Here is a 21,218-nt window from a genome sequence, read left to right as displayed (position 1 = left end):
CCTTCTGGTCCAGAGGCCAACGTTCTTCCACTGAGGTGCAATTGAGGAATAACAGAAATGAAGAAAGAGAATGTTCTCAAGATATTTTCCTTGCAGTCTAACAACTGCAATGTTACATCCACCTACACTTTAAGAACAACAAGCAGAATCGACTGTGTTAATAGAGACTCGGGGGACAGGATGACAAGACCCTCTGTGTGCACTGACTGCTGGTTTAGTGCAGAGGGAACTCAGCCTGCACTGCACGGGAGATGGTCCTTCTAACTCATGAGACCCTCTGTGTGCACTGACTGCTGGTTTAGCGCAGAGGGAACTCAGCCTGCACTGCACGGGAGATGGTCCTTCTAACTCACGACACCGCTGGCTGGCGGCATAATGTGTTATGGTTGTGTAATAAGACACACTCAGTTTCAGAAGGTACATACAAAAGCAGGAATAAAGTACCATGATATCCACAATTTATGTGCAAAAGACACGAGAATAACTGTGTGCCTGTGAGTGTGACAAAGAGGGGTTGCGTGAGAAGGATCAAATATCCACTGCAGGGTCTTCTAGGAAAAAGGGATTCAGGAGCTCTTCGTACTCCTTCTTCAAATCCTGTCTGTGTCACTTTACATTTGGGAACTTCAACAGAAAAATCTTAGAGAAACACTCATTTTCTAAAATCACTTATGTTTGTGCCATCAATAGCCCACAAATTTGAGTTTAACCTTCTATTAACCAATCAAAAAAGGGAACTGTGTAAAAGCAAATAATGAGCTAATTAGATAAGATCACACCCACAACACTGTTAGGGATTTAAGTGGAGGAGGGATTTCACCATGGACTCCTTAAAGCCATGGCGTTGCTTGGTAATAGAAACATCATCTGTGACATCTGTATTCTCTATGTGCAGACTCTAAATTGTTCGGGAGCATCCCCATCATAAACTAAGCATTTTGCCATGATATGTTTTTGAATAGTTGACCTGCTATTTCTTGGAGACTCTGCTAATTTTTATTTCCATCAACAGAAATCGCGATGAATATTGAGAGTTTACTTTCAGAAAATGTCTGGAGAAGAACAACTTTGTAGGTAGCCACTTTGATTGCCTGAGATCCTTACCCAAGGGGACCCACTCTGGGGGCCAAGGATTTTTGAAACTTGATTTTGAATCTGTTCCACACTGTGAATGGCTAATCAAAGCCCCTATTTAGTGTGACCAAAAGAATTTTAATCGGAAAAATAATTATTTCATCAAAGTTTCTAAAGAGCATTCCTCTCTGAATGCCCCGCTGAGCCTCTGAAGGCAAACTGTGAAATATGCCCCAGTGTAAGTGAGCGACCTTAGGGGGACATCACAGTGTATAAGACAGTCAAAAGCTGGGCTGGAGCCTCCAAGCCTGCCCCTGTCCCTTCTCTCCCTCCCCTGGCCCGGCTCCTACTCTGCCTACTGATGCTGTGTCCCTCTCTGTCAGAGCTATGTCACCTTCTCCCAAAGCCCCGCTGAGGCCACCATCTCTCCATGTCCCACTCCACTACCAAACCACCCAACAGCCGAATCCAACCAATATTATTACTAAGGACAGCCTAGAGACGTCCCTGACCCCATCCCCATCCTTGTGGACCTTTCAAAGCCAGGCTGCTAACAGCACAGGAGACCCTCCCACCATGCTCTCTCCTTGGACTAAGGCTGAGCCAAGGCCTTCCCCAAAAAACTCCTGATGTCGTTACAGACCCCTGGGTCATGCTAAAGGGTGTCCTATGGTAACACACACCTACAAACCAAGTTTTTCTCATTTTCTTCATCTTTCCCAATGTTAGTGACCAAAAGCAGAGCAAATGAATGGATTTCTGAAGTCAAATGGAGGAATCCTACGGGACATTTCCATAAGCATACACTTGGGGCTTTAAATCAGGCCCCGAAACCAGCCCAGACCCCTTTCCAGATAATGCCTCAATTTTTCCTAAGGTAGCTGATTGGAGTAAAATCCAATGGTGCTCAAATCCTGAAGTCTCCATGCTTGACTATTCTGAAAGGTTTGCAAATGCTTTCAGGCATGGAAATCATACACTTCCAAGACACCCACAAGGTCTCTCTCTCTTTAATGTCACCTTCAACTGGTTAGGTGAACCAGCTGCCAAAACAAGACGGGCCCCACTGAGCCACTCTATAATCCCCCGACCTTTCTGACCTGGCACACCAACTCTACAGCCCTTCAGGAGTCGGCAAAGAAGAAACACCACTCTGACTTTGATTTGCCACTCCAGCAAACTGTTCATCAGGTGACAACTGCCATCCTCTCCGAGGGATGTGCAGCAACCTCACAAAGTCAAAGGGGTGCTTCTCTGATCAAAGCCCTCAGCCGCTTCAGGAAGGGCTGCTGTGAGCTCACTGCAGCTAGAGCCACCCAGGAGCCCTCCTCAGCCCCCGAGGGCTCTCCTCCCCTGGTGGCTCTGGAGTCCAAGGGGAAATCGGAGCACCTGGATGGAGGACGAAGCAGGCTCCCGGAGCCCCCGCAGTCACGCTGCCTCTTCTCAGGCCACCTCCTGGAGTCCCGCCCTGGGAGCATTAAGGCTGGGTCGGCGGTGGCAGCCTCTCACTGCCTGGACAGTTCATGAGTCTCACCTGCAACACACGGAGCAGGGCCCCTTCCTGGCTGTCCCCTTTCTGCTCGTTCCCCCACTGGGACTCCTGTCCCTGGAAGAGATGCTTCAGAGGCTCCGCCCACAGGCATCTCCTTGCCAACAAAGCGCATTTCCCCAACACCGCCAGCATTTACTATGTGTACCCTTGATAATTGCTAGTCTGACTGGAGGTGAAACTTTAGTGCACTTTTGGTTTGTATTCCTCTGATTGCTAGAGATGTTGAATACTTTTTTATATATTTCATGCCTATTTGGGTTTCTTCTCTGGAAAACCGTCTTTGCCCACTTATTGCATGGCTTTTCTTTCTTTTTGGTTCTACCTTTTTTGAGTTCTCTGTATATTCTAAATCGTAGCCGTGTTAGAGGAGTAGCTGGCCAAGCTTCTCACATCTGGGGTCGCTCCGTTTATCCTCGGGCTTCCTCCCTGTGCAGAAGCGTCTTAACGTTACGACACCCCCTTATTGATTCTTGGGGTAATTCCTGAGCTTCAGGGTCTTGCTGAGGAAGCCCCTTCCTACACCTGTATGATGAATTGGTGACCCTGTGTTTTCCTCCAGCAGTTACAAAGTTTCTGGTCTCATTTCTAGGTCTGCCTTCCAGTTTGCTTTGACTTTGTGCAGGGTGAGCAGCAGGGTCCTAGTTTCCTTCCTCTCTGTGTGGATACCCGGTTTTCCCAGCACCACTGGTCTTTTCTCCAACATGTGTTCTTGACGTCTCTGTCACATGTCACCTAACTGTGTCTCTGGATCTTCTACTCTATTCCTCTGCTCTTCATATCCATGACCAGCACAGCAACAGCAGAAGATCACAAGTAGAGGGCCAGAGATCAACAAAAGCACAGGGACAGCATCAAGGAAAAGTGGGGCCAGGTGGGACACCATCCTCGGACAGAGGAGCAGTGACCCAGAACTACTTGGCAGGTTTAGTACATAGGGTCTCATGATCAGGAAGTGGAACTACAGAAGTCTGCAAGTTGTTCAAGGCCTGTGAGTTGTCCAGGGGCTTCTTTGTGCACTAAAAGTTACAACAGTGTTAGGCACACCTTGTGGCCCTCCTGCTGTGCCCAGAAAACCCCCATACTGGGATGTCTGATGACGGCTGGCGTCAGAGCCCAGGGCCACGGCTGTTCACATAGCCTCGCCTTCTGGCCAGCAGTGTTTCCCAGGCTTGACTCCTGCCAGCTCCACAGGATGGGCCTGGGATGGAGAGGCACCCACTCTCCACACGTGCCCTCTATGAGGTGTCAGTTCCATGCTGTTGCTTCACCACAGCTCTGTGGTGTCACTCGAGGGCAGGAGTCTGACACTCCACCCTGTTCCAGCAGCTCAGGAGTGCCCTGCTGATCTGTTATTCTTTCAAATGAATCTAATTACTTTTTTTTTTTCTATTTCTGTGAAGAGTATCATTGGACATTTTGAGGGGATTTCAATGACTCTGTGTGGTTTGGGTAGAATGGTCATTTTGACCATTTAACTCTGCCTATCTAAGAACACAGTCTCATCATCTTCTGAGGTCTCGTTCAATTTATTTTTTTCAAGTTCTGTAATTTTCATTGTAGAGATTTTTCAGTCCTCGATTGGGTCAATTCCCAAGTTTTTTGTTTGTTTGTTTGTTTGTTTGTTTTTAGGTTATTTTGAATGGGAGATGTTTTTCCTGATTTCTTCCTCAGCATAATTACTGTATTGATTAATGAATGTGGTTACTGTATCATGCCACTTTGCAGAATTTATTCAGCTCTAAAAGTCTTGTTTTGTTTGTGTTTTGTGTTTTGGTGGAAGGATCTTTTAGATACACGATTGTGTCATCAGAAGAATATTTTCTCTGATATAAGGAGTCTGATTCACAGTGGGTTCCAGAGGGGGAGCATGGGAGGAATAGAGCAACTCTAGATACAGCAGAGGGGTGGGAGGGGAAGGGAGGAGGCATGGGGTAATTAATGATGGTGGAATGTGAAAATCATGATTATCCAAAGTACATGCATGAAGATACAAATTGGTGTGAGTATACTATGGATACAACCAGAGATATGAGAAATTGAACTCTATATATGTAATAAGAATTGAAATGCATTCCACTGTTACATATAAATAAAAAAGAAAACAGATAGTTTGACTTCTTCTTTTTGTATTTATATCTCTTAAACAATATTTATCTCTTATGTGCCTTTAATTTTTTTCTGAATGCTCTGACTAGAGTTGCAAGGACTACATTGAAGGGAGTTAGTAAGAAAGAACATTGTTATCTTGTTCCTGATTTTATAGGAAATGCTTTCAGGTTATCTATTCAGTATGAGGTTGCCTTGGGTCTGTTATGTGTAGCCTTTATAATGTTGAGGTGAGTTTCTTCTATCCCTAGTTTTCCCAGGTTTTCAGTGTAAATGGGTGCACATTTCACAAAAGCCCTTGTCTGCATCAACTGAGATGATCATGTGATTTTTGTCTTAAATCTATTTAATTAATGAATTACATTTATTGATTTGCATATGTTGAACCAAGCTTGCATCCATGGAATAAAACCCAATTGATCATAGTGTATTATCTTTTGATGTATTTTTAAATGCATTTTGCTAATATTTTATTAAAGATTTGTCATCTATATTCATCAGAAATATTGGTCTATAGTCTGATTTCCCTCAAGGGTCTTTTTCTGGTTTGGGGATCAGACTTATGCTGGCTTCACGCATGCACTTCAGTTTCATGGAATAATTTCAGAACAACAGTTTTAGTTATTCTTTAAAGGCCTGGTAGAGCTCACCTGAGAATCTATCTGGTCATGAACTTTTCTTTGTTGGAAGGCTTTTAATTGGTATTTCAATTTCATTACTTAATATTGGTCTGTTTAGGTTTTCTATATATTCCTGATTCAATTTGGACATGTCAAATATTCCTATAAATTTGTGAATGTCTTGTAGCTTTTCCAGTTAATTGGAGTATACATTTTCAAAATAGTTTCTAATGATCCTCTGGATTTCAGAAGTAACTATGATGACATCTCCTTTTTATTCTATAATTTGTTTATTTGGGTCTTCTCTTTCCTTCTTTTGGTCACTTTGGCCAAGGGTTTGCCAGTCTTATTTATGTTTTTGAAGAACCAACTCTTTTTGCCTTGACCCTGTGTACTTTTATTCTCAATGTCATTAATGTCAGCTCTGGTCTGAATTATTTCCTGTCTCCTACTGATTTTTGGAATTATGTGGGAGGCCAACCTTATGGGTGACTGAGTTACACTCCCCAGTTGGGTGCTGAGGCGCTCAGTCACAGAAATGGGTGTGTCTTGCTACAGCCCCGTGGGTGGAGCTACGCTCACCTGTTCCTTTGTAATATAACCCCTGGCCCTGTTTAGGATAGAATCTTCCATGGAAGTGCCTTGTGTGTGTCCCCTTCTCTTACTGTGCCCCTGGGTGTGGCCTACCCAGATGTCAGTCAACCTGCTGACAGTGGACCCCATGAAGATACTCAGCCCCCTGAAACCTGACCCCTTGCCTCAATTGAGTAGCTTCTCCTCAATAAAAGAGGTCAGCGCGTGCTCTCGCTCTCTCTCTTTCTTAAGGTCAGAGGAGCCGTCACAGTGACCCCAAAGAAAAAGGTATTTGTGTCTCTTGTGTGGTTATTTCGTGCAGCCCAGTTAGCCCAGTTTAACTAGAGTGACCCCTGAGCCTTTTAGTCGCCGGGACAGAAACCCGGCAGAATTAGTTTGTTTTTCCTTTTCTAAGGCCTTGAGGTGGAGCATAAGCTAATTTTTTTGGGATCTGTTTTAATGTAGTTACTCAAGGCCATAAATTTTCATCACAGAACTGCTTTCATACTGACCCAGAGAGTTGATATGTTGTATCTCTGTTCTCATTTGTTTCTAAGAATTTCTTGACTTCTTCTCTCACTTTTTCTATGATCATTCTTCATTCAAAAGAGTATTGTTCAATCTCCTTGGACAAAGGTGCTTCCTATTATTTTTCTTGATGTTGATTTCAATTTTCATTCCATTGTGATCAGTTAGGATGCATGGGATTATATGAATTATTTTTTATTTACTAAGACCTATATTGGACCTAGAATATGATCAATTTTGGAAAAGGTTCCATGAGCTGCTGAGAAAAAAATAAATTCGGCTGTTTTAGGGTGAAACAGCCCCTCAGTGTCTACGAGATCAGAAATACCTTTACTGATTTTATGCTTGAATGACCTATTAGTGCTGAGAATATGTTGGAATCACCCAAAATTATTGTATTGCGGTATATAGGAAATTTAATTTCAGAAGTACCATTCTTATTTTTATCTTTTTTTTAGTTGTAGATGGACAGATTTATTTATTTTCATGTGGTGCTGAGGATCAAACCCAGTGCCTCACATGTGCTAGGCAGGTGCCACACCACTAAGCTACAAGACAAAGCCTTTTTAATGGAATTGGGTAACCTGACAACTAAGGCATAAACATGTAGTTGGATCTGCTTTGTTGACCCATTCTGCTATTCTACGTCTTTTAATTGGAGAGTTGAGACCATTTACGTTTGGCGTTATGAATGATATGTGCTTGTTATTTCTTGCCATTTTGGATAGTTTGCTGATTTTAATTTTTCCCTTTTAATTAGTTCCTTTTAGTTATACATGACATTAAGATTCATTTTGACAAAATTAGAAGAGCATGCAATACAGTTTGCTTCGCCTTTCCCTCTCCTGGACTCTCATGATCTTTTCACTCTTTACTCTCACTTTTTGTTTCAAGTCAGGGTCATGTGGATGGACATGGTGGTGAAGTGCACTGTGTGTCTCCATGCATGTGCACAGGAGGATGAGGTCGGGTCTACCCACAGCTCTTCCCTACCCTGTCCCTTCTCTCTCTAGCTCCATCCCCTTCACCAACCTCATTGGTCGCTCTTTTATTCTGATGTGATCTCCCCTTTTCCCTCCCCAATTTCCACATTATTTTGGGATAAATCCTACATATCAGAGAAAACATTCAACCTTTGACTTTCTGGGAAAAAAGAATTAAGCAGTTACTTCTCAAGAAACAAAAACAGCCAACAAATACATGAAAAAATGTTCAACATCTCTAGCAATTAGTAAAATGCAAATCAAAATTACATTTAGAGTTTCTCTCATTCCAGTCTGAAAGGCAATTATCAAGAATACAAATAATAAGTGTCAGCAAGGATGCTGGGGAAAGGTAAACTCATACAGTGTTGGTGAGACTGCTAACTAGTGCAACCACTCTGAAAAGTAGTATTGATATTTCCCCCCAAAAACACAGGCACTGGAACCATCGTATGATCTAGCTATCCCACTCGTTGGTACATACCCAAAAGATCTAAATCAGCATGCCAGTGAGACGCAGCCACACAAATGTTTATGGCAACTCAATTTACAATAGCAAGCTATGGATTCAACCTAGGTGCCCCTCAGATGAATGGACAAAGAAAATGTTATATGTATGTTGTGTGTGTGTGCGCGCACGCGTGCGTGTACACGCACAGTGGAGTATTACTCAGGCTTCAAGAAGAATAAAATGGTATTTGATAGAGTATTATGAGAGTATTATGCTAGCTGTTTTTAATTTTATCTTGTTTTTCATTTAGTTGGCTGTTATTCCTGTGATTTTAATCTATTTGGGGGCTTTGGCATTGTTTTGGGTTCCTCTTGGAGCTTTCTTTGTAGTGCTGGCTTAGTAGCAATGAATTATTTTACTCTATCCTTGTTGTGGAAAATTTTTATTTTTTAGTCAACCTCGAGAGACAGCTTTGCTGGATAAAGCAATCGTGGCTGGCAACTTGTTTTAGTCTTGGAATATCTCATTCCCGTTCCTCCTTGATTTCAGGGTCTGAGTTGAGATGTCAGAAGTGAGACTGACTGGTTTGCCTCTGAATGTGACCTGATATTTTTCTCCTGCAGCTTTTGGTATTCTTTCCTTACTTTCTGTTACTCATTTTAATTATGATAGGCCTTGGGGAGGTTGTGCCTAATCTTCTGAATTTGAGGTCCTATATGCATCTTGTCCATGTTTATCTATATCATTTTTTGAATGAGAAAATTTTTCTTGTACTATCTCATTGAAGATGTTTCTAAATTCCTAAGCTTGTATCTCTATGTTTTCTTCTAGTCCCGTGACTCTAGGGCTTGTTCTCCTGAAGCTTTCCCAGAGATATACATTTTCATCATGGTCTCTTTTTGCCTTTATTGCAGGCTGAGTTTTCAAGTTCATGCACTTTGTCTTTAAGGCCTGAAATTCTATTTTCTACACAATCTAATTTGTTGGTGACACTTTCAAGTGAATTGTTAATTGTTAATTCATCATGTCTTTCATTTCCAAAAGTCCTAACTGACTTACTTTCATTATCTCTTTATTGAAATGATCTTCCATTTCCTGTTTTTCATTTCCTAGGTCTTATTTTAGTTGATTCAAAATTTTAATTATCAGCTTTTTATAGTCTTTCTCTGGAATTCTGTCCAGTTCCATATCAGTGGGATCCTTTGTGGAGGTTCTAGGAATTTGGGTAAAGATCTGTTTGCCTGTTTTCTTGAGTTTTCAGAGTTTTGTGACTTGTGTATCCACTGAGGTAGATTTCTCTTCCCTTTTATGTACGTGTCCATTTGTGTAGTTATCTTTTGTTTTGGAACTTCTCTGTTTTGACATATGAGTAGATGTCCATGAGTGTGACACAAGGACCTCCTCTGGTTGATTCTCCTTGGGGTCTGGTTGTTGCTCCGGGGGTTTTGTGTGTTGAAGTACTGTTGAAGTTCAGACAGGTTTGCATCAGGTGTGAGGGAAGATTTGCTGTTACTTGGCTGAGTTGTGAGCACTGCTCAGTGGCACAATCTCTACTCTGTGAACTTAAAGTTTCCCAAACACTTTTCATCCCCTTGTAGAGGAATGAGGAGCTGGAATAGCACTAAGTTTAGCAACAGATGTACAGCCTTATGATAAATGTCTGGTGTTTGATATTTAGAACACAAATTTCCACCTATGCAGGATGAGTAGAGTCAGCTGTCTACTATGTCATCCATTGTACTAGTAATTACAAGAATGTCAACAGGGAAGGAATTACACAAACTGTATAATTCTACCAGACAGTGGGCTTACAATTTCTGGAGTGAAGAGAAAATAGGGTATGGATGCAGGAGAAAGTTTGAAACATTTAAAGTGAATAGTGGAGAAGCAGGAGGCAGGAGATATGTAGCAGATGATGTCTATAAAAAAAGAAGGAGGACTGGGGATGTGGCTCAAGCAGTAGCGCGCTCGCCTGGCATGCATGTGGCCTGGTTCGATCCTCAACACCACATACAAGTAAAGATGTTGTGTCCGCCAAGAACTAAAAAATAAATATTAAGAATTCTCTCTCTCTTTTAAAAGAAGAAGAAGAAGAAGAAGAAGAAGAAGAAGAAGAAGAAGAAGAAGAAGAAGAAGAAGAGGGAAAAGGAAATTTTGGCTAATAGTGGGGACCAGAGGTGGTCTGATTTTTCGTCACCACCCACAGCACCGCCTCCTGGGTGATTGCCAGGCGCCATCTTAGCTACACTTGGCCCCAGGACTGAGAGGCAGATAGCAGCCAGCAAGTAAGACTTCCTCTTTCTGATGCAGCACGCCCTTACATGTTGCAGCATCCCCACATTTTACATCATGCCCTACAGAAGAGAGTGAAGCAGAGGCAGCAAGAGGAACACAAACAAAGGTATAAACAAAAACATGTAAGATCAAATCAACTCAAATGTCTGTCAAACCAAGGCTAAAAATTAAACAGTGAAAAAGAAAACAACTAAAATAAAGTTTTACATATATTTATATGTACACACACATACACAAATCCTGAAGGATGGAAAAAGTAAAAAATAATGAAATTCAGTAATATAGTGAAATAAAATTTGAAAAAAATTTAAATTAGAACAAAAAACAAGGACTGGGGATGTAGCTCAGTTGGTAGAGAATTTGCCTAGCATGCACAAGGTCCTGGGTTCAATCCCCAGCACCACAAAAAAGAGAATTAAAAAAATTAGAAATGAGTGAGAAATTGGGGGAGAGAATATGAGGGAAATAATAATTTGTAAAAAATCTTCTTGAGAGTTGTTTTTCAAGATGGTGGAATAGAGAAGGTTGATTTCCTGGCTGCTCTATGGCATGAAACCCGAGAAGCAGACAGGCATCTTCTCAGCAAGGTGGTGAACAGAAAAAGTGGGGGAGGCCTTTACTAGGATTTAATACTGGAATTTCAAAGCCTATTGGGTCTCAGGAGACTGGATATACTAAAATAAGGAAGAAATCACCAGCTGGGAGATGGGTGTGGTGACACACACCTGTACCCCAGCAGCTCTGGAGGCTGAGGCAGGAGGATCATGAGTTCAAAGCCAGCCTCAGCAAAAGCAAGGTGATAAGCAACTCAGTGAGACCCTGTCTCTAAACAAATTACAAGACAGGGCTGTAGATGTGGTTTAGTGGTCCAGTGCTCCTGAGTTCAATCCCTAGTACCTCCCCAAAAAAGAGATCCCCAGTGTCACAGTTGCACTATGGCCAAGGCACCAGCCAAAGCAGGCCCTCTATGAGCAAAACTACAGACACTATAGAAAGAAGTTGAAAAAGACCTTAAGAGATGGAAAAACCTCCCATCTTCTTGAATAGGCAAAATTGATATTGTCAAAATGTCAGAGTACCAAAAGCCCTATACAGATTTAATGCAATTCCTATTAAAATATCAATGATGTTCATAGAAATAGAACATCATTGAAATTTCCAATTTTCATTTGGAAAAATACTAAGAGGCCCAGAATAGCCAAAGCAATCCTCAGTGAAAAAATGAAGCAAGAGCATCACAGTACCCGTCCTTAAATCACGCCATGAGCTAGAGTCACAAAGGTGGCCTAGTATTGGTATCAAAACAGACAAGGAGACCACTAGTACAGAGTAGAAGACAAAGAGACCAATCCAAACAGATACAGTTGTCTCATATTGGACAAAGGCACCATGAACATACACTGGAGAAAGGATAGCTCATCAACAAATGGTGCTGGGAGAACTAAAAATCCATATGTACAAAATGAAATTAAACGCCTGTCTCTCACCCTGCACAAAACTCAGCTCAAACTGGATCAAGGACCTAAACATTAGACCAGAGACCCTGCACCTACTAGAAGAAAAATTAGGCCCAAATCTCTATCATGTCACCTTGAGAAACAAATTACTCCACAAGACCCCGAAAGCACAAGAAGTAAAATAAAGAATCCATAAATGGGATGATATCAAACTAAAGAGCTTCTTCACAGCAAAGGAAACAATCAAGAATGCAAGGAAACCTACAGAATGGGAGAAATTCTTTGCCACCTGCACCTCAGATAGAGCAGTACCCAATATATATAAAGAACTCTAGCCTGGGGCCCGCGCTGCCTTCATGAAAAAGGATCGAATCGTGAGAAAACGCTAGGGAGTTTTAAATTAAAGAGACAAGACTCTAATTACCTTTAAAACCAGCTCCAGGACGGCTCCTCCTAGCTCCAGCCTCCAGCCACCTAATGCGGTAGCGAGGTTTACTGAAGAGGCTAGCGAGAGATAACACGCCAGGGAGTGGACATTTTGGGGGGAACAAGAAATTCCGGGGAAAATCCCATCCAAGAAGATTAAGGAGGGCAGCATCCCAAGGTCAGGGGTGACAATTGGGTCTTCGGGGCAGTGGCCAGACACGCCTCTGCATGGACAAGCCCTGGGACCTGGAGAAGGGAGGGGAAATCTCTAACACAGCTGTGTCTAAACACCTCTCGCCCAGACAGGGAGGTAACTCAAATCCCGTGCAAGGATGGCCTCCCACAGAGAATTCAAAACATTTGACACCAAAAAGCAAATAACCCAATCATTAAATAAGCAAAGGAACTGAATAGGCACTTTACAGCAGAAGAAACATGACTGCTCAACAAATATATGAAAAAAATGTTCAACATCTCTAGGAATTAGAAAAATGCAAATTAAAACTACACTGAGATTTCATCTCACACCAGTCAGAATGGCTATTATCAAGAATACAAGTAACAATAAATGTTGGTGAAGATGTGAGGGAAATGGCATACTCATACATTGCTGGTGGGACTGCAAGTTGGTAAAATCACTATGGAAAGCAGTATGGAGATTCCTTAGAAAACCTGGAATGGAACTACTATTTGACCCAGTTATCATGACATATACCTACTCCTTAACATATACCCAAAGGATTTAAATCAGCATACTACAATGATGCAGCCACATCAATGTTTCTAGCAGCTCAATTCCCAATAGTTAAACTATGGAACCAACCTAGGTGCCCTTCAACAAATGAATGGAAAAAGAAAACGTGGTGTACATACACAATGAAATATTACTTAGCCATAAAAAATGAAATTACAGTATTTGCTAGTAAATGGATGGAGCTGGAGACAATCATGCTAAGTGAAATAAGCCAATCCCAAAAAACCAAAGGCCCAGTGTTCTCTCTGATATGCAGATGCTAACACACAATAAAGGGGAGGGGGGAAGGAAGAGCAGAAGTTCACTGGTTAGACAAAGGGGAATGAAGGGAAGGGAGGTGGGAAGGGAATAAGAAAGACAATAGGTTCAATCAGACATCATGTTCCCATGATCATATGTGGCTATACAACCACATCACGTACAACCACAAGAATGGGAAGTTACACTCCATGTATGTGTAATAAGTCAAAATACACTGTACAGTCAAGTCCAACTAAAAAACAAATAAAAAGCAAAACATGCAAAAAAATCAATAATTACAAAAGAAAACTTAATGAGAAATAAAGGGTTTGCTTCCTTCAAGGTGGTCAAAACTGTGGACAGGGATGAATTTTCCTTCTTCATACTTACTTTTGAGCTCTATAACCCTGAGGTTAAAGACTGGGTTTCCCAAGTCCAGCATCTGTGTGTTCACGCTGCCTGGCTGTGCCATCTGGACCACGTAGTATACTGCACCCTGTGGGCACCTCCACTGGCCCCTGGTCTAGCCCAGGGCCCGTGCCACAAGTGTCAGCACCATAGAGCCCTAGTGTAGCCCCTAAGTGTGGCAATGCAAGTGGTACAAACAGGAGACCAGGGCTCTTGGGAGCTATTAAGTTAACATGGGGTGGTGAGCATCCAAGATATGGCCTCACCAGCTCACTCCTGGATCAGGGGAGTCAGGGATGCGGACCTCAGTGCAGATGCTTCTTTTAAATACTTTGGGTGGGGTTGGGGTTGTGGCTCTGTGGTAAAGCGTTCACCACGCCTGTGCAAGGCTCTGCGTTTAACCCTCGGTACCATATAAAAATAAAATAAAAGTATTGTGTCCTCCTACAACTAAAAAATACATATTTAAAAAAATGCATAGGTACACCAAAAAAACTCAGATAACGGTTGAATGAAATAAAATCATAGCATTCCCTGAAGAAATTTGGTCTTCAAGAATGTTGGTAGAAAACTCCAAAAAAACAAGGGTTGTTCCCTTTCCCTAATATGTGCATAAAATAAATGGGGTGGGTGATCATTGAGAGCGCAGGGAGATCAGTAGAGGAAAGGGACCAGGGGGTGGGAGGAGGGGACAGGGGCAGGATGGGCTGGGAGTGACACTGGTCAAATGACATGGTCATATTGTGCAAACCTACTAATATGTAATGAATCTTCCCACCATTTACAATACCACCACCAATAGAAAAATGGGGAGGAAACGAAGAAATAAAGTGAAATGAGGATGCGGAAAACCATAAATCTTATGTACATTTTCTGGTGAGAAAAAAGGGAGTGCGAGGTAGTTATACACAGCAGCAACAGCCACGTGCCAGTGAGGGAAACCAGCACTGTCCTGTGGCCGCTCCTTCTTGCGTGGTTAAGAGAGTTTTCCTTGATTAAGTTTTCAGTTGGTGCCTTGCAGTCACACAGAGTGGAGCTCACTGCGACGTGTTTAGGCACACGCAGGACACCACCTGGTCAGGGTCACTCTGCCTTCCTCCTTTTCCCTGCCTCCTCCCTTCCCCTCCTTCCTCCTCCTCTTCCTCCCTGTGGGCCCTCCTGTTTCCATGGACCCCCTTTCTAAATCCTTCTTTCCATCTGGAAAAGAGAAGCATCTGCTCTGTGTCTTCCGGAGTCTGGCTTGCTTCACTCACATGAGCTTCTCCAGTTCCAGCCAGGCACCAGCAAATGGTGGACTGCACTCTTTAAGGCTGAGTGAACTCCAAGTGTCCGCACAGCAGGTTGTAATCCACTGCACCAAGGTCTGGAATTTGGTGGTGTGGATGACCCTTTGAAGACACTGCTGTGCCCATATCACTCTAGGATGCTGATTTTAGTCTCCACGGAGCTGCTCCCCAGCCTGGGCCGCCTTTCAGAGCTGCACAGGGGAAATGGCTCTGCTCCTGCACTCCCACAGGCAACCCGCCTCCCTGGCCCCTGAGACTTCCCACTGCCCAACTCTGAGTCTTTAGGAGTGGGGCTGGTAGACACTGGGCCTGGATCTGTCATCTGTGGAAGTCTTGGTCCTTTGTAGCAGCAGTAGAAAAGAAAGCAAGTCAACTTAGGTCCTACTAGATCTGACTCTTTGACATAGCTTCTCCCCAGATGCATCCTGAGCTCCTTAAATGGGGCCGTGGGAGTATGAGTGGCCCCTGCCTAGCGAGCTGTGACACTGCCAGTCAGAGCCTCCGGTCACACTGACTCTGCACACGTCTGTGAGGGTGACACCACAAAGCGCCAGGGGCCTGAGTCAGGAGCCCCTCGCTGAGACCCCTGCATCCAGGTCCCAGCAGGGCTGAGAGAGTCCTGGTGAACTGGCTTCACTGGCCTCACCTTTAAATCCTCTGTTCCCCAGAAGCAGACTTGCTGCCCGTCCAGCTGTGGACGCTCCTGAAGAGGTGCCCTCAGCACGAGGCCTGAAACTTGAGGTGACTGACACTTCTGGAGGAAGTCTGCACGGGGTGGGAATGAAAGGGGGTCAAGGGCCACCCCACAGGAGGGGGCAGAGGGACAGGGCTCAGAAGAGGCCAGCAGCAAGCCCCAGTGACAGACCCCGAGGATGCACAGCTGCTGGAAGGTTCCCACCACGCTGGCTCTGGCCAGGGCCCCTCACCACACACTGGGCAGGGCCAAGGGAGGGCATTCTGCTGCCCCTGACCTGCCAGCTGAAGTGGGCACGCTGGGCCAAGGGTCCCGGAGCTTCACGCCCTGCAGAACCTGAGACGCCCCAGATACGCACTGTCCAGACCTGCCCCTGAGAAGACACGCAGCTCCCCAAAGGCCAAAACTGCAAGAGGACTCCAGGGGAAGAGCGTCCAGCCTCTGCAGGTGCACCCCCCACGGCCACCTCATCCCTCCTGCCCCCCGTCCCTCCAACAGCGAGTGCAGTCCCCACTCTGGACACGCCCCGTGCCAGCCTGGAACAGACGGGTAGGCCATGCATTCACTCCAAGGGAGTGGGGATAGGGCAACGAGTGGGGACAAGAGTCTGCGCGTGACTTTTCAAGAATTTCGGGAAATGTCTGAGCCAATGTCACAGTTCAGATGATGCAGATGAGATCTAATGCCATAAAAGCCCTCCCCCACACCAAGCTATAGGTAGTGACTCCAAGAATCATGAAGAAAGTAACTCACCCAAACACTGCACCTTTGGCTGCAGACTTGGAATGTCTCTGCAGATAAGACAAAGTATTTTAAAAATTTCTGAAAAGAAGATGTCCAAGTGGCCACTAAATTATGGAAAATGCTCTATATCACTAATCATCCTGGAGAGCAAATCAAAGCCACCATGAGATATGACTTTAAATGGCTATAATCAAAACGTCATAAATAAGCATAAGGGGAACTTCAAGACACTGCTGGGGTTTAGTACGGCCCCGTGGAGAAGAGCATGGACGTGCCTGAGAAAGTCAGAGCTGCCACGGGTGCCACGTTCCACTCCCGGTCACCTCAGGAACGAGATCCACCATCAGGGATGCCCACTCCCTGCCTTTTGTAAACAGCGAAGGCAGGGAATCTCTCGAGGTGCCCATCAGTGAAAGAGTGGATACAGAAAAGTGGTGTATCCACACTGTGGAGTCACAGTGGACCATAAAAGGAACATAATCCTGTCATCTGTGACCACGTGAGTAGAACTGGAGAACATGAGGTTACGTGAACTAACCCAGGCCCACAAAGACAAATGCCACCTGTTCTCACTTGTAGGTGGAAGTTTAAAACTTGATGCCATAGAACTGGAGAGAAGATCAGTGCTGGCCAGAGGCTGGGCATGATGGGAGGGGGGCAGGAGGCTGCAGAGAGTGGGACACAAAAATACAGCTCCTCATTGAGAGGACCAAGTTCCACTTCTCCAGAGCACGGTTAATAGTAACTTGCTGGACATTTCAAAATAGCTAGAAGAAACCTTATGCATGTTCCCAAGACAAAGTAATGGTGAACTTTTGGAATGATGGATATGATTTCTCTGATTTGATCATTACTTGCATACACATATCAAAATATCACATCCTACCTCACACATGTGTGCAATTCTATGCCAATTAGAATAGTAACACATTTCAAAAGGAAAGAAATAAGTTTACATAGTGTGGACCAAGGACAGGAAAACTCAGCCTGTGGAGACAAGAATTTCCCCCATGGTTCAACGTGCCATTAGTGGAGGGTGGAGAGAGTGACTGTCCCCTGTATTTCCACGACAGCACATCTCTGCACTATGAACCAATAAGGATTTTTGTGGACCATGTTGGTTATGCGATTCCCTAATGACAGATTCTCCTTCTGAGGTCTGATAGTGAATTTGAGGCGTCATTCTGTCTGGATTAAGGAGTACTCAGAACACTGGAAGAGGAATATTTTGTGCGTGTCAGTAAGGGTGTGTGGGGGGGAGACTCTTCTGTGAATCAGTGGGCCCAGTGGGGAGACCCACCCTCCCTGTGGGCAGCACCATCCGTCCATGTGGCCGAGAGCCTGGAGAGAAGAAAGAGCAGAGCAGAGGGAATTTCCTCTTCCCCTTCTAGATGTGGGATCCTCTCTTCTCCTGTGGGCAGCAGGCTCAGGCCCTCCAGGGGGCAGCAGGACTTACACCAGTCCTGGGTGCTGCCCCAGCCTGCGGCACCAGACAAGTTGCCACTTCAGAAAAGCCAGGGCTGGCATCAGCTCAAGAGCCCTGGGGGCTGCTCTCCAGACAAGAGTAGGCAGGCCCAGGACTGAGGGCACCTTGGTCACCTGTCCCACAGGCAGCAGACCACGTGAGCCCACAGTGTAGAGGATGACTGGGCCCTGAGAAAGGACCTCTGTCCTAACCAGCAAGTGCCCAGCAGGCCTGGGCCCCCAGCTCCTCTCTAGGCCTGTGGCCAGCACAGACAGCCACCACAGGCCCCCAGGGAAGCACCCTGGTTCCAGGTGAACCCTGCAGCATCAGCAGGTGTGGAAGGCACTCAGACGCAGCAATCAGGGGAAGGGCCAGGAGGGCCAGTCAGCTGGACCCCAGGGCTCTGGAATGTAGCAGGCCGAGGCAGGACTCTGGCCAGCACCCGCCAGGCCTTCAGGGCTCACAGTGGCCCTTGCTCTCCTGACACCCCAAGAGTGCCCCTCCTGTCACTCCCAGAGTCAGTTATTTTGCTGTGACCTGGGTAGAGGTCTGGGGTTACCCGACCTCTAGTCCCAGGCCAGCCCCTATGGCCTGAGCTCACCTCCAACAGGTTCCTCCAGGCAGAGGAGGCGGGGAGCTGACTCACTGCCCAGAGGGCCAGTGAGTGCAGAGGAGGAGGCCACAGTGTGCTGACCCATGGGCAGAAGGGAGGCTTTTGCTGTGGTCTGTGTGGATCCGGGTGCTCAGGCTTGGCTCCCAGATGGCGCACTGGGGAGGTGGTGAGATCCTTCCAGGTGGGCCTGGGAGGAGGTCCTCAGCCCACAGGGGCATGCCCTGGAAGGGGGCGGTGGGACCACAGGCTCTTCCTGTCCCCTGTGTTTCCTGGCTCATGAGGGGAGGGGTTGGCTCCACCAGGACATGCTGCCCTCATCAGAGGCCCAAAGCCCTGTCAGAGGTCCCAAACAAAGAGGTCACTCCATGTGGCACTGGAACTTCCAGAGCCCTGAGCCCAGGGAACCTTGTGTCCTGGCCTCGGGTTCATATTGCAGATATGGAGTGAGACTAACACAGCTGTTTGGCTTCTAGAGGCTTCCCTCCAACCCCACAGTCTGCTCCCTCACAAGCCCCTTCTGAGCACAGCCCCTTCCCCCCTTTCCCAAATATCCCTCTGCAGGGAACAGGTCAGCTCTGCTCCTGATGACCCCAGATCAGCTTCGTTCTCACCACTGGGCCCTCCTTCTCCTGGAGAAACCTCAGGGGTCTGGGATGTCTCCAGGCCCCAACTTGAGTCCCCTTTGGTCCCAGTGCCCCACACTGGGACCCCTGAAGGTACTGTCACCCATCCTTTTTCCCTGCAGGCCTGGTGGTGGACATAGCCTCTTGGCTGCACCCTTCTGTTTGGGGGCTGAGCAGATACAGGACAGTGAGCGTCCCTGATTAGGGCCTCACCAGCTCACTGCTGGGTCAGGGGCATCAGGGATCGGGGCTTCGGGGAGCTGTTTCTTTCCAATACTTACTGTGGGTTTCCTGGAGGAAAAAGGGGAATAGGAGGTGATTATAAATACCACCAAAGGCCAGTTAGAGAAACCAGCACTGTACTGTGGCCTCTCCTTCTTGCGTGGTTAAGAGAGTTTTCCTTGATTAAGTTTTCAGTTGGTGCCTTGCAGTCACACAGAGTGGAGCTCACTGAGACGTGTTTAGGCACACGCAGGACACCACCTGGTCAGGGTCACTCTGCCTTCCTCCCTTTCCCTGCCTCTTCCCTTCCGCTCCTTCCCCCTCCTCTTCCTCCCTGTGCGCCCTCCTGTTTCCATGGACCCCCTTTCTAAATCCTTCTTTCCACCTGCCTTCCACATAGGAGAAGAGAAGCATCTGCTCTGTGTCTTCCGGAGTCTGGCTTGCTTCACTCACATGAGCTTCTCCAGTTCCCGCCACGCACCAGCAAATGGTGGACTGCACTTTTAAGGCTGAGTGAACTCCATGTGTCTACAGAGCAGAATGTCTTCATTCAGTCACCTACTGAGGGACTACTGGCTGGTTCCGTAGCTTGGTGATCAAGAACTGTGCTACTACAAACGTCCATATCCATGTATCACAATAGTACACTGATTTTGGTTCTTCTGAATAAACATCAAGGAGTGGGATGGCTGCATCATACAGTGGTGGAATTCCTAGTCTTGTGGGAATTGCCATAGAGCTTATCAAAGTGCTTGTGTTAACTTACAGTCCCTAAAACAACATAGGAGTGGACCTTTCCCCCACATCCTCATCAGCATTTATTATGATTTCATTTTTTGATTTTTTTTGGCCATTGCAAAGAATATGTTCATATGCATATTATGCAAGTTATAAGCATGTCACTGCAATATTGTTTTTCTTTTACCTGAAGAATCAGGGACAAATGGTTACCAATGTCACAAATTTTGGACCTGCAATGGTTATTTTGGATTAACAGTTATTGAGATAGCCGGTGAAGGAGTAATTATCCTCAAAGTTCAGTATGCACTGTGCATTCACCTTTTCCTGAAACGGAAACACAGATAGTTTGCTATTTGATGGGAAAGATAGGGTTGCTTCATGGGTGGGTGGGTGTTAGGGTGTTTCCAGAGGACACGGGCCTGAGACTCAGGTGACAGGGAACGGAAGACACACCCTCTTCGTGGGCAGGCCCAATCCTACAGGTGGGAGGTAAGAACAGAATAAAAGGCAGAGAGAGACCCACCTTCTGTCTCTCCCTAGAGCTGGGACACCCTTTGGCTTGGACATCAGAAGGCCAGGCTGCTGGGCCCAAGGACTCCCGGACTCGCCCCAGCTCTTCCCGGGGCCCCAAGAGAGGTGCCCCATCCCCGCCCTGGGTCTACAGCCTCCATTCCTGGACGGAGCCACACGACCAGCACCACAGGGTCTCAGTCCTGAGGACGGCCTGTCCTGGCACTCCTGGCCTCCAGCAGCACGTGAGCCACTCTCCCGGGCACCACCCTCCATGTGTCAGCCTCCCTCTGTGTGCCTCCTGCTAGGCTGCTGGCTGGGTCTCTCTGCAGGAGCCTGACTAATGCTTGGGGGGGGGACATGGCACTGGGGATGAGAGCCCAGACTGCTCTTTCTGGGGGTCTTTCTGACAAGATTGCTGGGGGGCTGCCCCTTGTTGAGCCCCAGGGGAATGGAGGCTGACCTCCTGCACAGGGACAGCAGCAGGCATGTGGGAACGGGCTGCAGCATCTCTCTGACCCACTAGAGCGGGAGGTGGGCCTCTGGAGCAGCTCTAGGGAACCTGCCTCCCAGAACAAAGGGCCCAGGCTGAAAGAGGGCGGGATGGGAGCAGACCACAGGCCAGGCTCCTCTGGAGGTTGGAGGACGCCGGGGAGCCCAGAGACGGCTGGCCAGCAAGGAGGGTGGACTGGCTTCGGAGCACAGGCCTTGGCACCCAAGCCCCACACCTGGGTTAGGACAGGAGTCAGCAGCCCGCCTGCTCACAGGGCCACTCCAGACAGGACGGGCCCTCCTGGAGGGCCTTCCCTCTGGGACAACAAAACTGAAAGAATTCTCCTTCATTTCAGAGACC

At 46.3% G+C, this 21,218-nt stretch overlaps 1 non-coding gene across 1 annotated transcript; it reads left to right on the top strand.

Annotated features, from left to right (window-relative positions):
• Positions 1-10,514: 10,514 nt before the first annotated feature.
• On the top strand, positions 10,515-10,588 carry Trnaa-agc (transfer RNA alanine (anticodon AGC)). Its single transcript has one exon. It is a non-coding gene; the product is annotated as a tRNA-Ala (tRNA).
• Positions 10,589-21,218: the final 10,630 nt, after the last annotated feature.

The sequence above is a fragment of the Urocitellus parryii genome, chromosome 9, assembly GCF_045843805.1.
Source record: "Urocitellus parryii isolate mUroPar1 chromosome 9, mUroPar1.hap1, whole genome shotgun sequence".
Lineage (NCBI taxonomy): Eukaryota > Metazoa > Chordata > Mammalia > Rodentia > Sciuridae > Urocitellus > Urocitellus parryii.
The sequence above is the reverse complement of the archived record's forward strand: the minus strand, read 5'-3'. Positions and strand labels throughout refer to the sequence as shown.